Source organism: Centroberyx gerrardi, chromosome 2, assembly GCF_048128805.1.
Source record: "Centroberyx gerrardi isolate f3 chromosome 2, fCenGer3.hap1.cur.20231027, whole genome shotgun sequence".
Classification (NCBI taxonomy): domain Eukaryota; kingdom Metazoa; phylum Chordata; class Actinopteri; order Beryciformes; family Berycidae; genus Centroberyx; species Centroberyx gerrardi.
Genome location: NC_135998.1, coordinates 29,432,540 through 29,459,706, shown reverse-complemented (window position 1 = coordinate 29,459,706; position 27,167 = coordinate 29,432,540). Strand labels below are relative to the sequence as shown.

The 27,167-nt window shown below is 41.7% G+C and overlaps 2 long non-coding RNA genes across 3 annotated transcripts; one reads left to right on the top strand and one right to left on the bottom strand.

Moving 5' to 3' along the window:
- Positions 1–4,033: 4,033 nt before the first annotated feature.
- Positions 4,034–13,871, bottom strand: LOC139921415 (uncharacterized). Its single transcript, XR_011785103.2, has 3 exons — positions 13,751–13,871; positions 5,340–5,476; positions 4,034–4,745 (listed from the first exon to the last, which is right to left on the bottom strand). It is a non-coding gene; the product is annotated as an uncharacterized LOC139921415 (long non-coding RNA).
- Positions 13,872–16,625: 2,754 nt separating this feature from the next.
- On the top strand, positions 16,626–24,672 carry LOC139921414 (uncharacterized). 2 transcript variants are annotated; one of them, XR_011785102.2, is made up of 4 exons: positions 16,626–16,755; positions 19,666–20,372; positions 21,384–21,553; positions 23,513–24,672. It is a non-coding gene; the product is annotated as an uncharacterized LOC139921414 (long non-coding RNA). The 2 variants fall into 2 exon arrangements; XR_011785101.2 differs by having other exon boundaries at positions 16,709–16,759.
- The last annotated feature ends 2,495 nt before the right edge of the window (positions 24,673–27,167 follow it).

The following is a 27,167-nucleotide window of genomic DNA, read 5'->3' as shown; positions in this document are numbered from 1 at the left end:
GAAAACTGATTATTCCTCAAGTGTTCAAGGTATGGTAACTTTGGAGGAAGCAAAGGCAAAAAATTCCCCAAATTCTTTGCACCCGAGATCTATGGAAGCTAATGAACACCAAAGACCTTCAGCTCTTTTCCTCTTTGCCAAAAACTCTTCTTCACCATGACAGCCAGGAGTCTGTCCTGTTTTCACTCTGAAATATTTGGATGTGTTTATTCTCCTATATGTACTATTTATGGTACTATACATTTTTGTGTTTTAGTAAGTGTGTTTACGTGTGTTGTTACTTGTTAAAAACATTTTAAACTAATTACACTTTTTAGGCACAACCAGGCTAGAAAAAGAGAGATACCCGAAAACAATTGTTGTGGTGTGGCTGTAGGACCATTCAGTAATGTTATAAGACTTTTAATATAATACTTTCAGTTAAAAGTAAAAGTGAATAGTGTGATAAGCTGGATTTGTTTCCAAATGTAGGTTACTGTGACACAGTAAACTGTCTTGTCTTTAGCCGTAGTCTCTACTCCAAAACACTCTGAGTTGTAGCTTGAGAAGAGTCAGCTCAGTTAACCTGAACAAACTGTTAGCTAGCTAACTAACCAGCAAAGACACTGATGTTAATGTTAGCATGCTAACGCTAGCTGCTACTAGATATGTTAGCTAGTGCGTAATGTGTTTATAATAATACAGTGCTGGTTAGCTGACCAGATACTATGCTAGCTAACAAGCTGACTAATCTAAACACAAAATCAATCATATTTATTAATGGTGATCAGTGATCAATGAAGTTCACAGTAAAAAACAGCACAGAACTTATTAATCATGTATATTAAATTCTGTTGAGACAGCAAAGTCATACCTTTAAAGATGTAATCAGCTGTTCACAGCCACTGTTGCCCAAGAGTTGAGAACCTCCAATATGGCCATCAGACAGCCTGTCACCTGACAGCCCTCTGTAACAGGGAGCCTACTACAGACAGGGGCAACATTTGCTAGGCAGCTAACATGATATACGCGAAGACATGCATTATTTATGCGGAGAAAGTGTTGTTAATCCTGACAAACACCAAAAAATAAAAACATTAAAAAAAAAAACCACCTGCCTGTACGGGGAGTAAATTATCAGCACAGTTTTTATCATGCCAGAAATTTTAGAGGGGAGGAAGATATGACCACTTTGCAGGGAACTGGGCATCAGGTCACTGAACGGGTGTCACGGGGATATTCTGTGCCCTTTAAAAGTAAGATACAAACTCACACACAGCGCTGCACAGCCACTAATTACGCAATTACTAATTACATCGTGTTGGCATAGAGGTGTCTGTGTTGCCTGTGTTATCGTTGCATTGTTACTATTCTCTCTCTCTCTCTCTCTCTCTCTCTCTCTCTCTGTGATGTCAGGAGGCCGCCGATAGCAGTATTGGTAGAGTTTACACATAGCAATACATACTCGTAGTTTTATACAAACACACACTACATTTTAGACTAGATGAAAAGACAAAAACATTGGACGCAGCAGATTGGACCAATTGGACAAGTTGGAGGTGTTTCATTTTTGTTTTGTAGAAAAGTTATTTTTAACACTTTTTGAGTGGAATAATTGTCTTTGAAAATACATGATGACGTGTTAATAATTGATGAATGAATATTGTTGAGTGTTGAGAGCCAGGTGAATATTCTATGAGATAATTGGTTACCTAACACTAATTCATGTCTCTTAGTAAGAGCCAGCTGGTATAAAAGGAGGCAGGCCAGATTGCTGTCTTCTGCAGAGGGCCCAGGCTTATGGGGCATTGCCTATAGTGCAGAACTGAATTTATAGTTATATATATTTTTTGCCTTGTATATTTTTTCCCTTATTTTTTGGTCTATTTCTTCAAATTGTATTTTCCTTCGCTTCAGTTGGCCAATCTGTCTGCACTGTATATAAGCTGTACGGGACTCCACTGGTTGTAAAATAAAAACACCTTGGACTGCCGAACATCTCTTTTGTACCTCAGCCGATCCGTCAACCTTAAAGGGTGCCTGAGCAGGAAGTAGCGCATAGGGAGGAACACTCAGCTGATATCCAACTCACCCCAGGGGAGGAAGAGGAGAGGGGGTGTGTGTGTGTGTGTGTGTGTGTGTGTGTGTAATTACCATGTCTGAGATAGAGAGAGAGGAAGGGATGGAAAATAAGATAATGGGAGATGAGAGAGAGAGAGAAAGAGAGAGACAGGTCTATATCTGCACTGCCCACTCTCCCTTAAAGTCTCCCCTAAGTCTAGACTTGTCAACTAGAAAAGCTCAAGATGGCGACGGTCAAGATTTCCAACTTGAGGGTGCTATTCGGGAATGCAAGCTGCAGGAAGTCTGCTAGATCTGCACAATATTATAATGAACTTCCTGGTCTCCTGATATTTCTATACATAGTAATGACTAGGGAAGGACCTAGAGGTTCACAGTGGTTAATCATCTGCCAAGTCAGGCATCAGACCAAAACATGCTAAACATGCAGTAAATATGCATCAAGTGGATGGGGAAGAATTTAAATATTCATCGCTGACTGAGTGTACATGTCATGCACTCAGATAGTTACAGCTGTGTACTTCCAAACTACAAACGCCCCCCTCAGTATTTTCTTTGGTTAAGTCTGCTTGGCAAAACTGTTTATCTCCTAATTCGGCAGAGACTGATATCTGGCTCCATCTAGTGTTTTAAGATTGCACACAGGGATGACACCTTGTGGAGCAAATCCTTCCAGTCAAACTGACTTTACCAATATAGAGATCTGATGAAACTAAACCTTGTGCTCTCAATCTAGAGTGAGCGTCAACATATAAAACTGGCTTGGATGTTAGATGTTGGAATAAACTAGGTTCTCTGAGAGGGGGTGAGACACTGAGCTTATCTTTATTAGTTACCATCAAAAAAATAAACAAAACAATAATTGGAATGTAAATAATAAGAAAAAAATTGTATTAACAAAATAATTCCAGCTAATATTCAAAGTGGTCTACAATGCCGGGACAATAATATTGTCTAAATGAAAGTAATACCTCGAAAAAACAACTTTCGTAAATAGCATACATAAAATGTATGCCTTACCATACCATGAGTGCATATACAGTATAAAGCTGGCTTGGATGTTAGATGTTGGAGTAAAGGATACTCTCTGAGAGGGGGTGAGGCACTGAGCTTATTTTATCAAAAATTAAACAAAACAATAATTGAAATGTGTAAATAACAAAAAAAATGTACATATACATTATCATATATACATATATACAAATGGTGATAAAATAATTATGTGCAGTCTTTAGGCACCAATATCTGATCAACTGAAATAGACTGTTTCAGAAACGTTCCTTTCAATTTCAAAGTCTTTGTGTATACTACAATGCCACTGACACTTAATCCAGCGTAGACTATTAAAATACCGAGTCAAGTTTTACAAGAAGAACCTGCCTGCATCATAGAACAGTGCAGGCCACTGGGAAAATGGTTCCCAACCTGGGGACAGGGACACCCAGGGGGTCACAAGGGGATTCTGAGGGCTCCAAAGATTAGTTGAAATGTGAATACAAGTGAAAAAAAACATGTTTCTTGTATAGACATATATATTTGTGTCTCTCATCTGTATGATATACAGTGGTTATGATAACAGAAAATGTAGCTTATAAAAATATTCACCTCCTTTGCTTACTTGGGCTATACCATCTCATCTGCACTTTCTCTTCTCTAATTCTACAGTGGAAGTCAATGACAAAATACTGTCTACTAATTTCTAAATCCCACTAATTCTGATTCAGGGTCATTGGGGGTCTGGAGCCTATCCCAGCATGCATTGGGCGAAAGGCAGGGAAACACCCTGGACAGGTTGCCAGTCCATCACAGGGCTAACACAGATAGACGAACATACTTGCGCTCACATTCACACCTAGGGTCAATTTAGAGTCTCCAGTTCACCTGACCTGGAGGAAACCCAAAGGAACACGGGGAAAACATGCAGACTCCACACAGAAAGGACCAGGACCGAGAATTGGACCCCAGACTTTCTTGCTGTGAGGCGACACTGACCAGATTGAGCAATGCAAAGCTAAACAGTAGAATTCATGAAAGCTTCGTCAAGCTAACCATTTTCTATTCTTCACTTTTTTTGAATCGTTTTGATTCCTCCTTTTGTTTAAGTTTCTTACTCCCATCTTTTGACACTGGACTCACATTGAAATACACAGTGGAATGATCAGATATTTTATCGTCCCAGACAGAGAGACGGGAAATTTCAACGTTCCTGGTGATGACCAGATCCAGAATGTGCCCCGCTCTGTGCGTTGATATGTTTACATGTTGATGAAGATCATTGTTCTGCAAAAGGAAGTAAAATTCGAGAGCAGAGGATTTCATTCCATTATCAATGTGGATATTGAAATCACCAGCCAGGATGATATTGTCATAAATTTCAGAAATCTCATCAAGGAGTCTTTGAAACTCATCCAGGAACTCACGGAATTGTCTTGTGTTAGACCCTGGTGGGTGATACACGTTGATCAGGATGATAGGCGCATCCCACTGATCATTTTGCAGAACCATGGCCACATATTCAAATGTTGTTATGAACTCAAAGACAATTTGCGGACCCTGAAATGCATCTGAATACTGAATCGCTACACCTCCTCCTCTACCCTCCCTTGCCCAATGATAGAAACTAAAATTTTCAGGCGAAGCTTCCGAAAGTACACTATCTCCACTGTCCCTTCGTAACCAGGTCTCTGTGGAGAGAAAGACACCGAGATTGTTTTGTGTTATGAGCTCTAAGATCCTGGATGTTTTTTTAGTCATCGACCAAACATTTAGCAGCCCAATCCTTATTCCCACGCCTGGGTCTTCATCATTCTCACACTCGTGATCACTAACCTCGTGATCACACTCTTTCTCCTCGCTATCACTTTCCTCATGCTGCTGATCACTCTCTTTCTCCTCACTATCACTTTCCTCCTGTTGATCACTCTCTTTCTCCTCACTCTCACTTTCCTCCTCCTGTTGATCACTCTCTTTCTCCTCACCATCACTTTCCTCATCTTGTTGATCACTCCCTTTCTCCTCACCATCACTTTCTTCATCTTGTTGATCACTCTCTTTCTCTTGCTCACTACCAGTCCGCTCATTTTGATCACTCTTTGTCTCATGCTCACTACCAGTCTGTTCATCTTCATCACTCTCTCTCTCCTCCTCACTAGCAGTATCACTTCTTTGAACTGAATGAAAATCACCAAAGGTCAGCTGGTTTTCACCATTCTCCAATGCCGGCCCTGGGCTTGTGGTGGCTCTAAAAAAGATTGTGTTTGTGGCCCCAAAACACTTACAGCATAACCACCAACCTCCTCCCACCATTAGAAATAATAATAATAATTTCATCATGTGGCCCTCCTTAGTGTTTGTAGCCCTAGATGACAGACAACGTTCAGCCCGCTGACGTTCAGCCAGTTCTTCCAACATCCTCCTGTGAATAACAATAGTGAAGATATATTTAGGATGATTTTAACAACACCGACATCAACAGTAGCAATGTTAAAGCTATTACTGTGTACAATTATGATGAAATAATTTTCACAATTAAAGGCATACGGAGTAGGATTTTGCCAGTTGTGGCTTGTAAACACAACTTTCAAAGTTAACCCTTCCTCCCTAGCTCAACAAGCGCACGCCCCCTGAATGCGGTTGCCAGAACAGTAAAACAAGACTAGGTAGACCTAGTGCAAGCCGGGCCTCCTCTTGGTTTTCGCACCCTAGTATAATACGTGTGCTGTACTGCCCTCTGCATTGTAGTGATATACTATAAATGTGGTGTTAGCCTGCACAAACCCTTCAGATGGTGAAAATTTGACATGTTTAATTTGTGATATTTTGGTTTTGAGTTTTTTAATCTGTTACGTGTCTAAAAGTAAAAAGTGAGATAAATGGCTTTAAACGTTCCACAACATTCCATTTTTTCCAGTGGAGTTCCACCAAGTCTACAGGAGAGTGTAAGGAACAAACACACAAGCACTGAAAATAAATGCAATATGATTTGTTTTCCTCAACAACATACTCAGTCACTTCCTTACAGCAATCTGAAATCATAGGATTGTCTTAAGTGTGTGTCTGTGGATGTCCTTTACACCTATCGGACACTTATCTATCATTGCTTTAGTGGTGAAAAAAATAGAAATAAAATGGAGTAACAAATGTGACTATCAATATAGTCAAAGTGAATTTGTTGAAATGAAAAAGGATCGGTTATCTGTGCCTTGTAGTAAAGCTTTTTATTAGTTATTGCAATAAGTTGTTGACATCAGTAACCGGGGAATAACAGAGTGGAAGAGCAGGATTAGCCGTTGATCTTCTTGAAATCCATTAAGGCTTGCGAATCACAAATCATAGCTACATCTGTTTTTGCGTCTGAATTGTTAGCAGTACATTGGGCATTATGGTGGGTTGAAGATGTTAGATCAAATTTTACTGTAACTGTCACACCCACACGCATCACTAGTCCTGATCATCAGTGATCATGGTTCTCACCTGCTTCAGGCTAGCCTGCTCATTAATGTGTATTGCCTCCACCTGGTCTTGGGTCTATATAACTGTCTGCTCTTCATTCCAGTTGCTGAGTCTTGAGCAGTCATTACTGAGAAGTTTTGCTTTCTTGATGTCAAGCTGTGGTTCAGCAATCTAAGTTGTATCTAAGAGTGTTTGTTGTTTTGCCAATTTTGTGAGGCTAGCTTAGTTTGTTTGAGGAAGAGCCTTGTTGGCTTTTCCTCTGTTCATTTTTTGCCTGCTGAATAAAGCTCCAGTCAACTGTTGTTCAGCCTGCTCGTCTTAGGGTGCACTTGAGTGCACTTGAGTCCTATTACCAATGTTACAGCAAGACTCAGCCAGAATGGACTCAGCAGGAGAGGAGCAGCTTTCCTCAGCGTTGCAGTACGTGGGCCAGCTGGCCTACCAACTCAAGCGCACCCAAGAAGCTTTCACTAAGGCAATGCAGCAGTTCCTCCCAGAGCGTCAGCGGATCTCCTCCCTTGAAGATCAATTAGCCTCTCTCTCTGCCTCAGTTCAGCAGCTTATTGTGAGTGTACAGCAGCATAGTGTGGACAGTGATGCCCCAGTGTGATTTAATTTTCCAAGCCCAGCCTTCCAGGTTTTCCACTGATATAGCTAAGATACATTTCATCCTGTCTTTGTTGTCTGGCCGGGCTCAGTCTTGGGGCACAGCTGTGTGGGAGAGAGGATCGCCTGTCTGTGAGAGCTACGCAGCCTTCACCACAGAGCTCCGCCATGTGTTTGACCATCCTGTCTCCAGTCCAGGGGCCGTTCGTCATCTTCACACTCTGCGCCAAAGCAGGGGAACTGTAGCAGACTACTCCATAGAGTTCCAGACCCTGGCAGCAGAGAGTGGCTGGAACGATGAGGCTCTGAGGGTGGCAACCCCTCAGGGCATCACAACCCCAACATCAACTGGGTCACGGGAGAGGTGGTGTCATGGAGTCCATACTGCCATGCGGTCTGCCTACAGCCATCAGAGACCACTCTCTGCCGTCCATCTGCCTCTCAGTCTGGTGAGACCATAGATCTCTCTAATGTTCCCAGTGAATATACAAACCTCCAAGAGGTTTTCAGCAAGCGGAGAGCCACCACTTTGCCACCTCACCGTCCTTATGACTGTGCTGTAGACTTGTTGCGTGGTACTTGCCCTCCTCGGGGTGGGCGCGCCTTTACTCTCTCTCTATTCCAGAAACAAAGGCCATGGAGGACTACATTACTGAGGCCCTCGCCAATGGAATCATCCGTCCCTCCACGTCCCCTGCAGGGGCGGGGTTTTTCTTCGTGGGTAAGAAGGATGGGGGCCTCCGTCCATGCATCGATTACAGACCACTCAACAACATCACAGTTAAGAACAAATTCCCACTCCCCTTGCTGGCCTCTGCTTTCGAGCACCTGTGTGGCGCCACCATCTTCACCAAGCTGGACCTGCGGAATGCTTACCACCTTCTGCGTATTCGGGATGGAGATGAGTGGAAGACAGCGTTCAACACACCAACTGGGCACTATGAGTACCTTGTTATGCCCTTTGGTCCTGTCAATGCCCCTACTGTCTTCCAGGCTCTGGTAAACAATGTACTGAGGGACATGCTGGGCCAGTGTGTATTCGTTTACCTGGATGACATCCTCATCTACTCCCAGACCCAGGAGGAACACGTCCAGCAGGTGAGACAGGTGCTCAAGTGGTTGTTCACTAACCATCTGTATGTCAAACCAGAGAAATGCCCGTTTCATGCCACCAGAGTTCCCTTCCTCAGTTACATCATCACCCCAAGGAGTGTGCAGATGCATCCAGGCAAGGTGCAGGCAGTGGTTGACTGGCCCACACCTACCTCCGTGAAGCAGGTACAAAGCTTTCTGGGCTTTGCTAACTTTTACCGACGCTTTATATGCTGTTTCTCTACCATAGCAGCCCCAATCCCTGCCCTGACCCGCAAGAGCCCAGCTGGTTTCCACTGGATCCCAGAGGCAGACCAGGCTTTCACTGAACTGAAGCGTCATTTCACCTCCGCCCCAGCCCTGGTGCATCCTGACCCCTCACGACCTTTCATAGTAGAGGTGGATGCCTCGGATGTAGGCATCGGAGCTGTCCTGTCCCAGCACTCTGCCAGTGATGAGAAGCTCCATCCCTGTGCTTACTTCCCCAGGCGCCTTACACCAGCTACGATGTGGGTAACCGGGAGCTCTTGGCAGTGAAGGAGGCTCTGGAGGAGTGGCGTGACTGGTTGGAGGGTGCCAAGCATCCATTTGTGGTATGGATGGACCACAAGAACCTCTCCTACATCCAGACGGCTAAGAGGCTCAACTCCCAACAGGCAAGGTGGGCTCTATATTTCACACGCTTTAACTTTACCTTGTCCTATCGCCCAGGGTCCAAGAACGTCAAGGTGGATGCCTTGTCGAGGCAGTTTGACAGCTCAGAGGAGACAAAGGATCCGGAGCCCATTCTGCCCCAGAACATTGTAGTTGCTCCCGTCACTTGGGAGATCACTGCAGAGGTTTGGGAGGCTCAGCACACAAAACCCAATCCAGGTGGAGGTCCTCCTAACAGGCTCTTCGTTCCAGGGACCATGCGATCTAGAGTGCTGGAGTGGGGACACTCATCCCGACTGGTGGGTCACCGTGGCACGGACCGAACCCTCAGGTTTTTAAAGAGGCATTTCTGGTGGTCAACGATGAGGAGGAATGTGGAGGACTTTGTGGCAGCCTGCTCCACATGTGCCAGACACAAACATCCATGGCAGCGCCTTCCAGGCCTACTATGCCCCCTGTCTGTCCCTAAGCGGCCCTGGTCTCTCCTCTCCATGGATTTCATCACTGATCTACCGGTCTCTGAAGGTAAAACAGTAATCATGGTCATCGTTGACAGATTTTCCAAAGCTGCTCATTTCATTGCCTTATCCAAGCTCCCCACTGCCAAAGAAACTGCCCAGTTAATAATCAAACATGTCTTTCGTCTCCATGGGTTGCTAAGAAACATTGTTTCTGACAAGGGGCCGCAGTTTGTATCTAGGTTCTGGAGGCCCTTCTGCACACTGCTCGGGGCATCAGCGAGTCTCTCTTCTGGTTTTCATCCACAGACAAACGGCCAGACGGAGAGAACCAACCAGGTTCTGGAGGTTCTCCATTTTGAGTGTCAACTGGGGTACCAACCACCGCTGTCCCTGAGCAGGAGTCAGAGGTGGAGGTTCCAGCAGCCCGGGACTTCATCCGCAGGTGTCATCGCACTTGGAGACGTGCCCGAGCAGCCATGCTGCACGCCAGGCCCTGCGTGCAAGGCCCTGCGGCAGGCCCGCTTCGCTAACCGGAGGAGAAGATCTGCGGTATCCTACCAACCTGGGGATAAGGTGTGGCTTTCTGCCCGGGACCTGCCACTCAGGGTGGAGAGCCACAAGCTTACTCCTCGCTATGTTGGGCCCTTCGAGGTGGAGAGGAGGGTCAACGCAGCGTCCTACCGTCTCAGTCTCCCACGGACCATGAGGGTCCACCCGGTCTTCCACACATCCCTTCTCAAGCCGGTCTCCTCCAGCCCACTGTCTCCCGCTGCCCACTGGTGCACACAGTGAGGAAGATATTGGACTCCCGTCGGGTGAGAAGATGCATCCAGTACCTGGTCGATAGGGAGGGGTACGGTCCGGAGGAGCACTCCTGGGTCTCATCACGGGACATCTTGAATGTTAAAGTGAATTTTACAAAGTTGAAGAAAGAGAAAAGATGAGGAAAATGGCGGCATGAGTAGAAAGCTCCATTTTCTGAGTGCCGCGGTGAAATTAATAATTGCCTTCAAAAGTATTCGCTTCGTAGCTGCTGTGGATAATTTGCTGATGGAACAACGGCGGATTAGTGTTTTGGAAACGGTCATAGACTGAAAGCAACAGAGGCTTTGTCAGTGCTGTGAGTTTCAAGAGAAAACATCATTCATTTATTCTTAGACAGACTTTTTGATATGGACTATTAATTTACCCCTATCTGTGGGTTTACTAGTTTTTGTGCCGTGGAAACCATTATTCAGTTTTCAGTCCGACGTTACAAGTCCCGGTGGTGGTGCTGGCGGGAAGCTGAAGTTGTGGTGGTGAAGTTGTCCATAGGAGCGCCGATGACTCTGGGGTTTTTGGAGGAAGCTGATTGAGCACTGAACGGGTTTGGAACAGAGTTGCTGTTCGGGATTGAAGAGGATTCTGCGGTGGTTGCTTGGTCCAGTGCGTGGATTTCGGCAGTGATAGCAGTGAGAGTTGCACGTTGCGTCGCGGGAGATACACCGGAGGTCGAAGTCATCAGAACTATTTACAAGGAGAGAGATTCCCCTGCCATTCACACAACATTCTCCCAGCAACTCATCTCACCTCATCTTGTCGTGAGTCATCTCAACAGACTGGTTGGTTATTATTCATTATTCTATACCAGAGATGGAGGTGTGTTTAAGTTTTATCATTTATTGAACTGGACATTGGCAAATTGACTGATACGTGATCACAGTTAAAAGTGAAATTTCTTCTATTGTGTCAGTTATTGTTTTTGTTTATTCAAAGAGTGTGAACATGGACAATAATTCTTTCCATTTTCTGACGGATCAGTGTGGCCACAGCTAGTGGAATTCAACACACACGCCATGGGCCTGTACAGGATCTGTACTTGTTAGACCTGAGAAATTGGGTTGTGAGGTAGGGTTTCTCTGGGTTTCAGGACATGTAGGGGTAGAGGGAAATGAAAAAGCTGATAAAATGGCTAAATCTGTGCTAGAGAATGAGATGGAGGAATTTAAGGTGCCACTAGGCAGAGCAGAGTGCCGCAGTACCATCAAACAGGGACTTGAAAAGGAGTGGCAGGAAGAGTGAAACAAGGAAAAACAGGGAAGACTGTATTTTTCAATACAAAATTCTGTTAAAAATATGCATATTTATATGGGGAATGACAGGAAAGACACTGTCAAACTGCCAAGGTTAAGGCTAGGGCATTATGGGCTGAATAGCTGTTTGCAGGTCATAGGTAAACATCCAGACGGTCTGTGTGAATGTGGAAATCCTGAAACAGTGGTTCATATCATGATATATTGTAAAAGGTATCATAAAGAGAGAGATACTCTTTTCAAACAATTGTCAGACCTGGGGGTTACTTCTTTTTCTTGTAATACTTTGTTTGGCCGAGGCAAGAACCATCAATTAATTGAAAGGAAAACTGACTGTGGATGCGCTCAGCAGTCAGAATGGACGAACGCTGTCACTCGTTGGGCTGTCTGCCCCCGGATTTCAAACTGGAAAAACATGGCGGCTTGTTGGAAACTTTCTCTTATACTACGAAAGTAGTTCACCGAAATGTGTTTCTGAAAACATTTGAGGCGAGAAATATGCCATACAGTTACTGAATTTGTCTTCATTTTAGATTGATAACGCAAACAACGCAATATCACGTATACCACCATAACTGTGTAGGTCTTGACGCCACTTCTCGTGCGACTTTCAACAATGGGTACTAGTCAGTCAGTTAGCTACTTTGACTCTTCCAGGCCAGTCCCAGAGACCCGGCAAAAAAATGCAAGAAGGCCTACAGCAAACGGCAAGCAAACAAGGCTTGTTCCAAAACAAGGGTGAATTTTATTAAATGAGGCCTGCTACTGTAGCCAGCGAGGCTTTTAGATATAAAATGATTTAGCTGTGGTTTTGATTGCAGGCGGACACATCTACTGCCAAAAGGGTGACGCCCAGAAACGTCCCGACCATCCAGAATTAAGAAAATCCAGGCAGAAGGCAGGGTCTCTGAAGGCACACGGTCTACTACTGATGGGCCATAAGTAATGATTGAGCAGGATAATTTTTGGATGTTTATGATTATGTTTATGCTATTTCAAGGGGAAAAATCCTGCTCAGTATGCCTTTAAATAATTGTACCTAAAAATAAACATGAAGTAATAATAAGTGAGTGATTATCATGGAATTGTTTTGAACTACAAAAGTGTTGCTGCTAAACAGAGGAAAAAATATTTATGACAATCAAGACATCAGCAAACAGTGAAAAAACAAACAAACAAACAAAAAAAACAAAAAAACAAACATCTTACTTGATGTCATTAAGCTGTTTCTTCAATGTCTGGGAAGTATTTAGGATTTCATCGGCCTTCCTTCTCAGTGACTGGCTGGCTTCAGTCACATGATTTTCCTTGATCATTTCCTTCCAGTTGTCTATGGCGTCATTAAGTGCAAATGCCAATCCAACAGCACCTCCAACAACCTGTTTATGAATGGGAAATAATCTGTGCATAATAAGTTTTTAAAATTTGCATTTGTGTTTTTTCTGTTTTCTCTTTCAGATCCTAATGCGGCCAACAATGGGATATATTTCATCTGCTCCGCAAATAACAAGTAAGCCTATTGCCACCAGGGTGCATGGGAAGCACCAGCCTACCAGCAGCCTCCAGCTGTCTACCCTACCAGCTATGGTGGTTCAATTGTAGAATAGAGCCATACTATTCAGCAATCCTCCGCCTACTTCCATGGTGTGGATCCGCCCATTCTCACCTGACCTCACTCACTCCTAATCATGGCCTACTCTATATATCCTGCCCACTAACCACATGTGAGGACCCTCTGTACCTGTGTTTCAGATACACATATATGGTTGTGCGTGATAAAGTGAGTTTATTACTTTCTTCATATGTTGTTGTACTTTAATGGTTATTTGTAGATTGAATGTGATCAAATGCTTGACCAGTATATATTGGTAAATGCTATAATGGTCACCTTGCCTGTTTGCCTTGAGACTACAGATATAGTATTGTGTGTAAGTGCGCAGTGCACATGATTTATTAATTGTAGCTCTTAATTAAGGAAATGCAACTAAGAATCCATATAGCCTAATTTAGAATGTTGAATTTCTTATATTGTGTAACTGTTAAATGAATGTTTCTCTGTTATGTAGTACTCTTTCATTTCAGTAGTGGTAGGCCTACCCCTCACCCCCTTGGTTGGAGTACTAATCATTGTTTTGGATAGAATTTGTACTTGTTCATCTCCAAATGACACAAAATGATCCATGTTTAGGAACTAAAACATTTTCATGTTCAGACAGGAGAAGGATTTTCCTCTCCGAGCATTAATTGTGCTGCCCTAATATATATGATTCAAAGGTTGCATAATTATACAAAAAACTAATAGCCTACCACATGCCCACAATAACTACAGTATATAAGTTATCAAAATCTTACCATGGCACCTCCTTTAGCTGCTGTTTTAAATCCAGTTTTAGAGATTTCCTTGATGAGTTTCTCAGCTCCTTTCAAGAACAAAATTCTGCTTGTTTTTCCTCTAGCTTGAAATGAGAAAAATGTTAATACGCCAGCAATGGGTATGAGTATCTGCATGGGACTCATTTGCATGACATCGCGCTTATAAAAAGGTATCATTTGTACATTAGCTCTAACTCTGCCCATGGTCCTGTGCAACGTCACTCCATTTCGTCTTGCAATAGCTCCAAGAATCTGATCTAAGATGTACTGGTCCTCTTCATCAGACTCTTCATCCAACCAGAGCCAACTGCCTCTCTCTCTTTCTTTAGTTTCCGGAACAGTTGCTTGATTTTTTCTTCAATTTCATTACTCTTCTTTGCCAGCTTCTTTGCATCTTTCATGGTGTCACTTGATATGAAGTGCTCGGTAAGCTTAGTACCCACACTGACTGCCACACCGGTTCCTCCGTATAGTGCTCCTAACCCAGCTAAAAATGGAGCGGCAGCTCCTCCAGTGAGTACAGTAGCCACACCGGCCCCTACCAAACATGCGCCACCCAACACAGACACTGAACTCCCCACACATTCACTGGCATTGCATTTCTCCCTGAGTGACTCCAGCTCGTTGGCCAGTTTCCTCAGCTGCTCTGCACAATGCTCCCCCTGACGGATCCAAGAGAAAATCTCATCTACCAGTTTTTCTGCGGTGGCCATGGTTTCCCAGTCCTGCTGATCCTGACCAGAGGGGAAAACCTCAGTCTGCTTTACTCTGCATCCAAGGAGCCACAATGTGAACAGGAAGCTGGAAGGAAGTGAGGGTGACTGATTATAGCCAACAGAAGAGGCTTGAAATATAAAAAATATAAGTATTTTTCCAGTAAAACACAACCTGCACGTATTGGTAGGATTATATAATATTTGTCTATATTTGTTGGATTATAAAAGTGATTAATCTATTAACAGTAAAACCACTGAGACTTCTTTTACATTGGCACAAAATATCTAAAATATCTTTAATATATGTTAAACTCTGTGTGAAATTAATATGCATTTCTTGTGGTTGTTTTAACCAGAGAAAAAAATGTGGAATCTGATGTTTCCTGTTTAGACAGCCACAAAAATATTAGATCAGCATTGTAAAAAGTTATAACCAGATTTTCTGATCTTGTGTAAAGCACATCACTTTTTTTGTCAGCTGTGCAGGAATTGTCTTGGCAGAGATCTACTGACAAATGATATCTTAATACAGTACATACTGACATGAATGGTGCAGGGGAAAAAAAGGACAAACATATTTAATGAGTTGAAGCATGAAAGAAAAAATAACACATAAGACTCTTACCTGTTCTTGAGAGTTTAGTCAAATAAAGTTTGAAAAATATAAGAATCTGCAACCAAGGTCTAAGGCCAGTCACTGTTGTGCTGAAGTCAATAAAGTTTGAAAAGAAAACCTCAGTCTGAATCTGCTGGCAGTCTGTACACAGTTGGCTGAATGTAGAAGAGAATCTTCTTCTGTGCTTCCAACTGCGGCCCACCCAGTTTCCTGCCTGTGCACCATGTGACTTCTTGTAAATGTTTACCTGCAGTACTTGCACTTCGTCCATGGTACGTGATGATAACGCAGTATAATATGCAGAGTCCAACCACAGGTCAGCTACTGCAGAGCACAATCATCTATAAATGAGTGCAAGTGCACACACACACACACACACACACACACACACCAGGGCACTTTAAGTTTACATGTCTGGGTGTTTTAAATTACTCCTTAAAACACATTTTACAGACAGGCTTTTATGTAGTTGGATGCTACCTATTAAGGGGTCATGCCCATAGGGCTGAAACCCGATTGTTTTTGTCTTTGTTTATTACGTACATTTACCATGAAATGGCACAGCATAGATACATTATGTTTGACACAATGATAAGATAATGATGGTCACTAATGACCAAACATATATTACCCCAAACCAGCCAAATGGAGGCGCTATAATTAAAGGTCCAGATTTTAAGCTTTTGAAAGGACATAACTCCCATATGATTGAGTCTGATTGACAAGAAACTTCCTACACTTACAAAATTGACAATTGGACCACCAAAGTCTGCCATGACTGAATATTTGCTAATTACATCACCATAGTCATAGTGATGCAGCCAAAGGATCTTGAGATACACTTTGCAACTATGGCCATAACTCAATTATCAAACGCAAAACTAGGTACTCTTCATCATGAGAGGTCAGCAGGCATGTCTGCAATGACTCAAATCAACCAATAGGGGCACCACAAAGGCCACACAACTGTATCTCCTAATCTGGTGGTTAGAATTGCATTAAATTTAGTACACGTTCTAGGATCATGCGCTATAGTCAAAATATTAAGTTTGGTCCTGATTAGTAAACGTTACGTGGCCTATAACATCATTATCATATAAGTGCATTTGCAAAATCAGTATCAAACTTGGCAGGCTTGTCTGGAAAGACATTTCAAAGATGTTTTCATAGATCTTTCATCCAGAAACAGTTTTGTTAACATCAACAGGTGCTATGCCTCCCAGTTAACATAAATAATATTGTGCTATGTGGTGTTTTTCAAATCACTCTTTCTCATAAACAAGTTGAGATAATGAACTGGGTACCTCTGCAACCACATCCGGAAATACAAGCCATTTTTCAATAGGCAAAAATATAAAGCGTGTAAATAAAAGCAAAACACACTCATGTACACAGAGAAGTCTAACAGTTTACAAGAAATCACATGGCACACAGACAGAACAGGGGAGGGGCTTGCGTTCCAGAGTTATGCTCAGGAATCAGTGCAAGCCCCTCTCAACCAATAGCTGGACATGCAGGAGAAGCTTAATATAGCGAAATGTAATTTGATATTCATGTTTCAGGGGGTATAACCAGGCGACGCAAAGAACAATTCATACAGAGAGGCTCTAGACTCTTGATGCTACTGCCTGACTTCATCCCTCAACACTACTGTAGGTACGTGATTGTTTTCTGTTCATGTTTTTGAATTTAGTTTGACAGGATATTTCAGCATATTTATAATCTCCTTTCTGTCTTTGGCTGTCTCTCTGTCACTGCTTATTTTGCTTAGCTTACTAAATATTCAACGATTAGTTGCTTTGTATTTTTATATTTAGTTATCAAATGCTTTTAACATCCTCCTATCCAAGGGCGTAGAATTGGGTAGGGACGGTAGGGACGTGTCCCTACCAATATCAAGCGACTCTGAAATGTCCCTAGCAATTATTTTGATTGACAATAAACGTTGTTTTGTCCGTCAGTGTCTAGTCAATGTTAACAGATCGCGTTCTCTACTACGAGTCCCGCTGCATTGGTGTAGTGCATTGGTGTCCCGTGTCGGCATAGCAACGGACGCTGTAACGCGAGTGAAGACTCCATGCTATTTTATATTAGTAACAGTTGTGTTTAGCCATTAAAGTTAGTTTATTTAAGTACCGTGTCGCGTGCGTCTGTGACGAGTGACGACCGTAAGTAGCCTACATGTCACAAGTGAGATTGAACAGTGCTGATGTTGCCACACTGGACAACACTGATGTAAAACAAATATGCCAACAGTTCATCTCTGTTAATGACAGGCGTAGGCATGTGTTTGGCTCCTTCAAATAGGAGCAAGGCAGTGGACACTCAGCTGTTTGTATGTAGGGTTTGGATATAGTTTACAATATCTTATCATTATTATTATTATTATTATTATTATTTTAAATGTAAATACAGATCGTTGGTTTGAATAGGCAACAGTACTACAGTACCTGCCTTAAAACAAAATGTGCTCTTCAAAGTCCCATTCAGCTGGCAAATTTGAGTAAAGGATTCATTAATGTGCTACTCCCTGTGTCTGTGTGTCTGTTAATGAGTGTATTGGCTACCATAACTATCTAGATCAGTGGTTCTCGACGTGGGGTCCGGGGACCACCAGCGGTCCTTGAGGAGGTTCCAGGGGGTCCCCAGCAAATTGATGAATTGTTAAACTTCAGCATTATTTAATTTACAAATAGTTAACACAATTACAGAATGTAGAAGAATTACTGTTTTGATCTTAGTTTCACTGTTATCTCTCTACCTACAATACAGACAGTCATGGGATTCTGGATCAAAATCAAATCTAACAATAAAAGTATTCTCAGATTTGGGTCCGAGAGACAAAATCTCATCAAATGGGGGTCCATGGCTCTAATGTGGACTAAACTAGGGGTCCTCGATATGAAAAAGGTTGAGAATCACTGATCTAGATGACATGAAATGGCGGTCAGAAGTCTATCATAAATGTAAAATGCCTCAGCTTCCAGTGGGGGTTACATCCCCTCCGGACCTCCCCCATTTGTGTCCCTACCAATGTCAAAATCAAACCTACGCCCTTGCTCCTATCTCTCTATCTCTCTCTGTTTCTCTCACTGCTTACTGTGGTTGGTGTACCAACTACTTGACAAACAGTGCTTTCAGTTACTGATGTTTTTCAATCACTCTTTCTCAAAAAGAAACAGAAATAATGAACTGGGTGCATCTGCATTATCTGTCCAAAGTAAACATTTTTCCACAGGCAAAAGTAAAAGCAGCGCACATACCCACACAGAGAGGGCTCTAACAGTTTAAAAGAAATCACATGGCACACAGGGAGAACAGCTGGGAGGGGGCTTGCATTCCAGGGTAATGGAGTGTAGCCTATGATGGTATTGTTAGTTTCACTTTCTACTGGGGATAACACTATCAGTGTCATTGCTTTTGCACATGTCTTTGCAGCCAATAGTAACACTTTGTCTGTAGTCTATAGCTATCATTAAAATGAGGCAAAAGTTTTCCTTCTCTCATTCTGTCTTACCCCACATTCATACTGCGAGCAATTTGATTGATGAGTCGCTCTGTTTGCAGTGCAAGAGGCTCTGATTGTATATACTATATAGTGGTCTGCACCTTTTCAACAGGCAAATCAGTGCAAGCTTTGGTATTGCCTTTCATAACTTTAGGCTACATCATTTTGAAGAGTTAACATAGCTAAGTAGCAAGTTTTAATTTGGCAGGATTAATTGAAAAAAAAAGAAAGAAAATACCTCAAGAGCTTACCATCGACTCCAAGTATGGATGCAACTATTCTCCAATCTCCAAATGTTTCTGAGACGTTTATTCCTGTAGTCTTTCAAATATGTTGCAGAGAATTGCGAAGCTTTGAAAGGCTGGAATCAACTTCTCACCCATTTTGCTCTTGCCAGGTGGAACTATTGTTGAAATGAAATCACATTGGTAGGGAAACAAGGAAGCACAAAAATCTGATTGGCTGTTGATGGCAGAGTTTTTTGTCCGTCCACATATTGGCCGAGTTTCCCTGGTCATTGAAGGCATTTTTCTCAATTTTCTGCTCACATTGCTGCTCTCTGGCATGGTGGAGGATTGTAGTTAGTTGTCTTGATCAAACTAGTTAAAGGAAAAGTTCACCCTCTGATGCTCTTACACTCTCAAATATCACCACAAAGTTATTTTGTGATGTGTTATAAGTGTTGTAATTTACTTTTTATTTACTTTTTTACTTTAATTTACCATCAGCTTGATGTTAGCATTTGTTAGCCGCCAATCTCAAGTTCAAATCAATGGATTGAAAAATTACTCTCAAAGTCACAGTTATTCTTATTCTTACTGCTACTACAGCTATGATGGAATGATATATGACTTTCATGTGATTTTGATTGACGTTAATTATCGGAATTAAATTATCTAGACTCAATCTAACAATTTCATTTTCAGATTTATTGTTGTGGCTTTACATTTGTTTCCAACTAGGACACCTGTCTTACATTTTATCATGTCACGTACGTCATTCAGCCTTGTAAGCACACTGCAACAATATATCATTTTATGTCATTCTGTTTCAGCCTTGTCATCCCACTGCATTACCATGCCAACTGAAGATGAGCTGTATGAGTACATCATTTCCTGGCTGGATCAGCGTGAAGATTATGCAAGTCACCTAAGAAAGTTAACACGTGAGCTGGAGTCTGTCAGAAAGAAATGCAATGCTGGCCAGGCCGTGGGGAACACTGTGACAGTAGTAGGTGGATTGGCAATGATAGGAGCAGGTGTTGCCACATTTTGTAGCGCAGGAATAGCAAGTCCCCTCTTAGTAGTTGCAGGCGCATATGGGGCGGTTGGTTCGACTGTCACTTTAACATCCAAAACAATTGAAATGTGGTTAGAATGTGGCACGCTGAAAAAAGCAAAGACGATTTCTGAGGAGAATAAGAGGGTTGGTGAAAACATCCAGAGATGCATTCAGAAGCTGACAGAGGAAAACATGGACGGCTCTGGGCCAGCCGTAGGGGATGATTACGTTGTGGAGTGCATTCTTCGGGCCATCGCAAAACGACTACGAATACGGTGGAAGGAAGTTGTGAGTTGGGTGAAGAAAACACGACCAGTCTGGGCACCTCTCATCGCTAGACTAACAGCAAGCTTGAATGAGACGGCAAATCCAAACGGAATGGAAGCAAGGTTAAGGGGTTTCCTCACTGATCAAGCACGAAGGGTTGTCACACAGGCAACTCTTGAAACCCTGAAGAGAGTTGGAAAAGGAGCAGTTCAGGTAAGTTATTAAAGACTATACTCAAGCAATTTGGGTGTTGCTTTATTTGAACCCCAGTGTATAACACATTCCTAACATAATTGTTTCTGGCTAACCTAAAGGCATGAGTCGCAGATCAAAACGGTTTTGGCCATCGGGACTTTTATTTTGAAATGTCCCCTCAATGACAATGACACGCTGTCCCATTGCTGTCTGACAAGTGTACATGAACACTTGATGAATGCTCTCATAAAGACTGAATCAACATTCAGGCATGTGCCAGAGCTGTTATGAATCTTGTGCTCACGTGTTATGAACGTGTTATTAACCAAGGTAAAATTAAAGTGTTATGTAAGGTTTTAGCATTGTGTAATATAAGATTGAAATGTACTTTTATTACCTCTGGCAACAACACTGGAAGGAGATTATATTTTCACCCCTGTCTGTCTATTTGTTAGATAGAAGATATCTCCAAAAGCTACCAATGGATTTGGCTGAAAATTGGTGGACAGATAGTCCTTGGCCCAAGGACCAGTTGATTAGATATTGGTGGTGATCCAGATGTGGGATTTCCACCATTACACTTTTTATGTTTTTTAGCCATTTTAGCTATTATGGTATGTTCATGTGCTGGTGGTAAAGTCCATTTTTAGCCTAAAATTACTGCACAGTGGTAGACATTCGCAGAGAGCTATCTTTGGTTAAGCTACATTTGAAGATGATGCACCATGATGTCAGCCCTGATAGTTACAGTCAAGTTTCTAAACCTCTGGGGTTGTCCCTCAGACCAATCTGCTATGTTCAGGGACACTGCTAGCTGGGGGAAAAGGGGGATAATTTCAGAGGGACCCAAGCCGAGGCAAAGTGATACTGCACTAAGCTAGATGTGTTGGAGTTGGAGGTGCCAGAGTCACATCTTGTCAGGGGCCTGGGAATTTCTAACAGTGGACATGATCATATGATCATCATGATTACCATAATTCATTATAGGATGTTTTTTAATGGAAATAATATGATCTCATTCATTTTCAGGTTGGGGGCGGTGCTTTTACAGTGGTAATGACGCTTCCAGGTACAATTGACAATTATAAGAGGGCGATTAAAAACAACAATGTGACTGGTCCAAGTGAAGAACTGAGAAATGCAGCTGACGAGATAACGAGGACGACTAAAAATTTGAGAGCAGTACTGGATGAGATCGAGTAAGTCTTTCCTATTGTAAGTTAGTTGATAAATCTGTCAGTTCTTTGTCGGGAAACCTAGGAATATATGAGCGCCTCATTCTATTCACATTTTTTCCAAGTCAAAACTGAACACTGAACATGAATGCTGAACATGAATGCTGAACCCTATTAGCTAGTGCAACCACTGGCAGAAAAATGTCAGTTTAAAATGAGATAGTGTACTAAATACGTTACGTTACGTAATATCCCAAGATTAATGAATGCACTGCAAAAGTGAATCAAATAATTGAGTTTATCTTGAAGACACTAAATTAATCTTTAGATTAATGGACCCTACAGTATGTGTAGTGCAGAGTGTTGCACATGTTTATGCCAAGCCCCTTGTTTCTGTGCATCTAGGGCCCATTGTTTCCCCTACAATTGAATAGGTTATTTTGGGCCACCCTTCCGAGAAGAACTACTACCCCAACTGACAGAATTTCAATTGTATTTGGTTAAATGAAGGGTTAGGGTGTCACATGGTCTAAATGCTCCTTCAGAGGTCTTTCCACCCCACAGAGAAACATTTCTGAAAACAGGAAACACTGCTATGTCAGTTCCCCTCAACATTCTGTTTAGCCGCAACCAGTAGCTATAAGTCACTCTGTCGGTTGGTCGGTCAGTCCCAAAAATTTAAAAATAGTAAGTAAGTAATGTTTATTTGTATAGCACCTTTCTCAGATACAGAATCACAAAGTGCTTTGCAATATTAAAAATAGCAATAACAACAGACAGCACAGTGCCTTACAAATTAAAATAACAGTAACAACAGACAAAACAGGTACAGAGACCCATATACAAGTACAGCATGAAGGACAAGAGTACCAAACACAAAGGAGGAAATAAAATCAATAAGAGATAGCAAATCAAGTGGAACAAATGACCGCAGGCTAACCAAAATCCTGTCTGAATAAAAAGGTTTTCAGCTGCTTTTTAAAGATGTCAAAAGAGTCTAAGGATCGCAACGATAAGGGGAGGGCATTCCACAAGTTGGGTGCAACAGCTTGAAAAGCATGGTCACCTCGGGTTTTCAAACGGGTTCGAGGCACGAGCACTTTATTGTGCTTGTGCCATTGCAGGACACCGCTAAAAAGACTCTATGGGCCTGACTGTGGCATCACTTTGAGTTAAGCTCAGTTAGTAAAGCATAGGTTTGCCATGCCAGAGATCCTGGGCTCTAAACCCATGTAGTCAAATTAGCATTACCTTTTGTAGCTGGCTGGCCTGGTCCTTCTCAAAGCGCCAAGCTGGTTGAAGCTTATCATAAATTACGTGCTTGTTTTAATGTAGTTGTTCCTTTTACTTAAATACCATTTTTACCCATAAAAGTTTTGGAGTCTTAACACATTAAATCGCAGTTTCTGCTCATCCTATCATATATGGTCATTCTAGGGACGCAGGGATATTTATCACAGATATTGTCAAGGTGCTGTGGCTTTTGACCTCATACTCATATATAACACAATAATAGAATAGTAATTGTAGTTCATGAAAGCTTTTACATTGTTCTAAACAGCCGGTGTCTGGTAGCTCCCAGCCAACATGTCCATGTGGGCCCCATATGGGTTAAATGCGGGCTACATAGGTACCAAGTGGGCGTAAGCTTGAACTGGGCAAATTGTGTGGGTCCCATTTGGGTTTAATAGCATGGGTCCTATATGGCAAGCCCATGTGGGCTGACTATGGGCCTACATGGGTCTCATATAAATCACCCAGTTGGGCCCCACCTAAGGCCCACTCAGATCCCACTTCAGGCCCAAAGATGTCAATAAAATAAACAAAAATAAAAAACAAGGTTCTTGCATATTACCACTTTAATATTGGTTGTGTAGAATGCTGATTGCTCTTATCGTATGTTGCTCTGAATTACAGAACCACTTTAATATCTAAAATGTTAAATGCAAATAACTGAATTACCTTCATTTATGTTTCTTGCAGGAACAGGATGAGAGAGCTGCGTAACTGATGCAAAAGCGGACGGTTTTAATGGCAAAGTGCTAATCAGACGAAGCCACGGACCCCCTCATTTGACACATGGGCACAATGGATATTTGCATCTGATGTAACAACCCCTCATGCTTTGAAACTATAGGGTCTGATAGAAACCTGACATGGATGTGCCTTTACACACTGTGGTTTTGACTCCTTACTCCTTACCATCGTTGTCTGTACCAGCAATTTAAGATTTGATTTGATTTTAATTTTATTAAGGATCCCCATTAGCTGGTGCCATAGCAACCAGCTAGTCTTCCTGGGGTCCACATAAAACACATACAAAAACAATCACAAATAAAAACCATACAATTGCCAGTACAAAAATTAAAAACCAGAACTCAACACACAATAGATAATAAACCAACCAACAAATGACACAATAATCAGAAATATGATGAGAAATCACTAATTACAAATAAAACTAACAAATAGGACACCTGAGATGGCATACAAAACAAAACAAAACCAAACAAAACATACAAACAACACAGCCAGCAAAACAAATTACAGTCTTAGATAAAGTTTGGGTTTCTTTTTGAAAGCCAATTTACTACAAATGCAGCAGAGATATCGAGGCAGGTTGTAGGAGCCTAAATGCAGTTTATTGATTTTTGTCTAATTAGTATGCAATAATTTAAGTTCATATGTAAGACAGCAGTAATTTACATGGTTCATTGATTTATAAGGAATTGGAAGGAATATTTACAGTATTTACAGGTTGATGTATTTACAGTTTATATTTGCAGTGATGCGATAGTTAATTGTTTGATTCCTTGCACTTAAAATGTGTGTGGATACTTTAAAATGCATAAAATCTCATTTATATTACATTTGTAATATTTGGAATAAGTGACTATGATTGTTGCTTTCTAGTAAGTGCGCACCTTTAATTGTCTTTTGGTGCTCTCTCGAGAGCAGAGTTTGGGGGTGATTTGGTGGCAGTCAGGCAAACGGAGAGTGGAGCCACACAGTTTTTTAAACTCTCCTTTTTTCTCTCTTTAACGATTCTCTATTGAGTTTGCTTCAGTAATTTGATAACTTTGGAAATTGACAATTGTTCTGTAGCAATTATTTTTTGTGTCGAAGTAAACAGTTCAACTTTACCGAGTGGTCCTGTGGTATTTTATTTATTTATTTATTTTTTTTGATGTGGATAAGGATGAGGGGAATCGTTGGAGCGTCAAGCTAAGGCTTCATTCATTGGAAACCTACACAGGTTATTTCAGAGAGATATTGATCTATAAATAAAAGATCGCAGTAAAGCATTAGATTTCGGGCGAGGTAGTAAGCTGACCATTGCTGGACCCTCAAGTGTTATGATCATGCACAGTATTACTATAAACAAATTGTTCCAACAAGAAAACAGGAGTTTTACTACTAATGACTGACTTAAACAATACAAGTGTATTAAATGACAACCTCTTCTCAACTGTAAGCTAGGAGAGGCAATCATGCATTCGATTCACGTTGGATCTTAGTGAACAACCCAGAACCAACTGCTGCCCTATTTTGGACAACCTGGAGCTTCCTGAGCTCACCACTTGCAGCAGATGACCAGACCATAGAACAATAGTCAAGGTGACATAAAACTAAACTTTGAACAATCTGACATAGAAGGGGACGAGCAACAAAAGAAGCACATTTCCTGGAAATACCAACTGCTCTTCCCATCTTTAAAACAATATAATTGATATGATGAGACCAAGATAGAGTGCAATCCAGCATCACTCCAAGGAGTTTAGCACTTTCAACTTGTTGAACTGTTGAATTGCATAACTTTAAATCAAGCTTTGGGTTACCAGATAACCTGTGCCTCGTTCCCAATACAATACTCTTTGTCTTAGAGAAGTTAAGGACAAGTCTGTTACATACTATCCAGTCATGCACAACATTTAGTTCGTTGCTCAAGACTTCATTAAGTACATTGCATGATGGTGCAGCATGATACAGGGTGGAATCATCAGCATAAAAAACTATTTTGGCACGCTCGGTAGCCCAAAATAGATCATTGGTAAATACTGTGAAGAGCAGAGGTCCCAGGCAACTGCCCTGTGGAACACCACACTCTAGACTTCTGCTACTGGATAGGCTGCCATTCAGATACACCTGCTGTGATCTGGAGGACAGGTAACTCTGCATCCACATTAAAGCAAGAGGATTAAAACCATAACATTCAAGTTTCGCGATCAAGAGAGAATGGTCAAGCACATCGAATGCAGCACTGAAATCTAACAACACAGCTCCCACCAGCATAGAGTTATCAATAGACTAGTCAGTCAGTCTTGGAGATCATGTGCCTGAGAAACATGACATCTGTTTTGGGGTTGCACAAGGGAGCTGCCTTGGTCCATTATTATTCTCACTATACATGCTGCCACTTGGTGACATCATTAGAGAGCACAATGTATGTTTCCATAGTTATGCGGATGACACACAACTGTACATCTCTGCTGAACCAAATGATGCTGCAGCTATAAACTCCATTACTACCTGTCTTTTGGCAATAAATAAATGGATGAGCAAACATTTTTTAAAGTTAAACGAGGACAAAACTGAAATCCTACTAGTCGGCCCTAAAACAAAAAGAGAAATGCTGTTTAATAATATGGGAGCATTGACTCCCTGGATTAAATCTGAGGTTACAAGTCTTGGTGTTATCCTAGATTCAGATCTAAGCTTCAAGTCCCACATTAACAAGGTGACGAAAACATCATTTTTCCACCTTAGAAACATAGCTAAAGTACGACCATTTATAAATCAAAAAGATGCTGAAAAACTGATTCATGCCTTTATTTCAAGCCGACTCGATTACTGTAATGCACTTTTTACTGGTCTCCCGAAAAAAACCACTGAGAGACTTCAGCTCATTCAAAACTCTGCAGCTCGGCTATTAACCAGAACCAAGAGGAGAGAGCACATTAGTCCAGTTTTAGCTGCTCTACACTGGCTTCCTGTAACATTTAGAATTGATTTTAAGGTCCTCCTCCTTATATACAAAGCCCTTAATGGGCTAGGACCAAGCTACATTGCTAACTCCCTTGTTCACTACCTGCCTTCAAGAACACTGCGATCATCTGCTGCTGGTTTATTGGAGGTTCCCAGCAACAGCCGAAAGAAAATCGGGGATGCAGCCTTTGTCAATTACGCACCAAAGCTATGGAACACACTACCTATAGATATCAGGGAAGCCAGCTCGCTAAATATTTTTAAAAGAAAGCTAAAACCTTATCTCTTCACTTTAGCCTTTAACTAGCTATGACTTTCCCGATACCGGCCTTAAACTCTTTATTTTATTTTATTTTATTTTATTTATGTATTTTTTTTCTCACTTTGCTTCGCACTTATGCACTGCTGCACTTCTTTTAAAATTTGTATTTTACTTGATTTTATGCATCCTATGTACTCTATTTTTTAACTTTATTAGGCCCCGAGCACCGACCGGTGCAAAGCCCTATTGTAATGCAAGGAATTATTATTTTCCTTTTTCTTTTTCTTCTGCCGAATGATTCGCATTTTTGAGGGGCTAAAGGTGCTTGGATAGTTGCGAAACTTTGCACATACCTCAGAAGTGCGTTTACAACGCTCATGTACATCAACA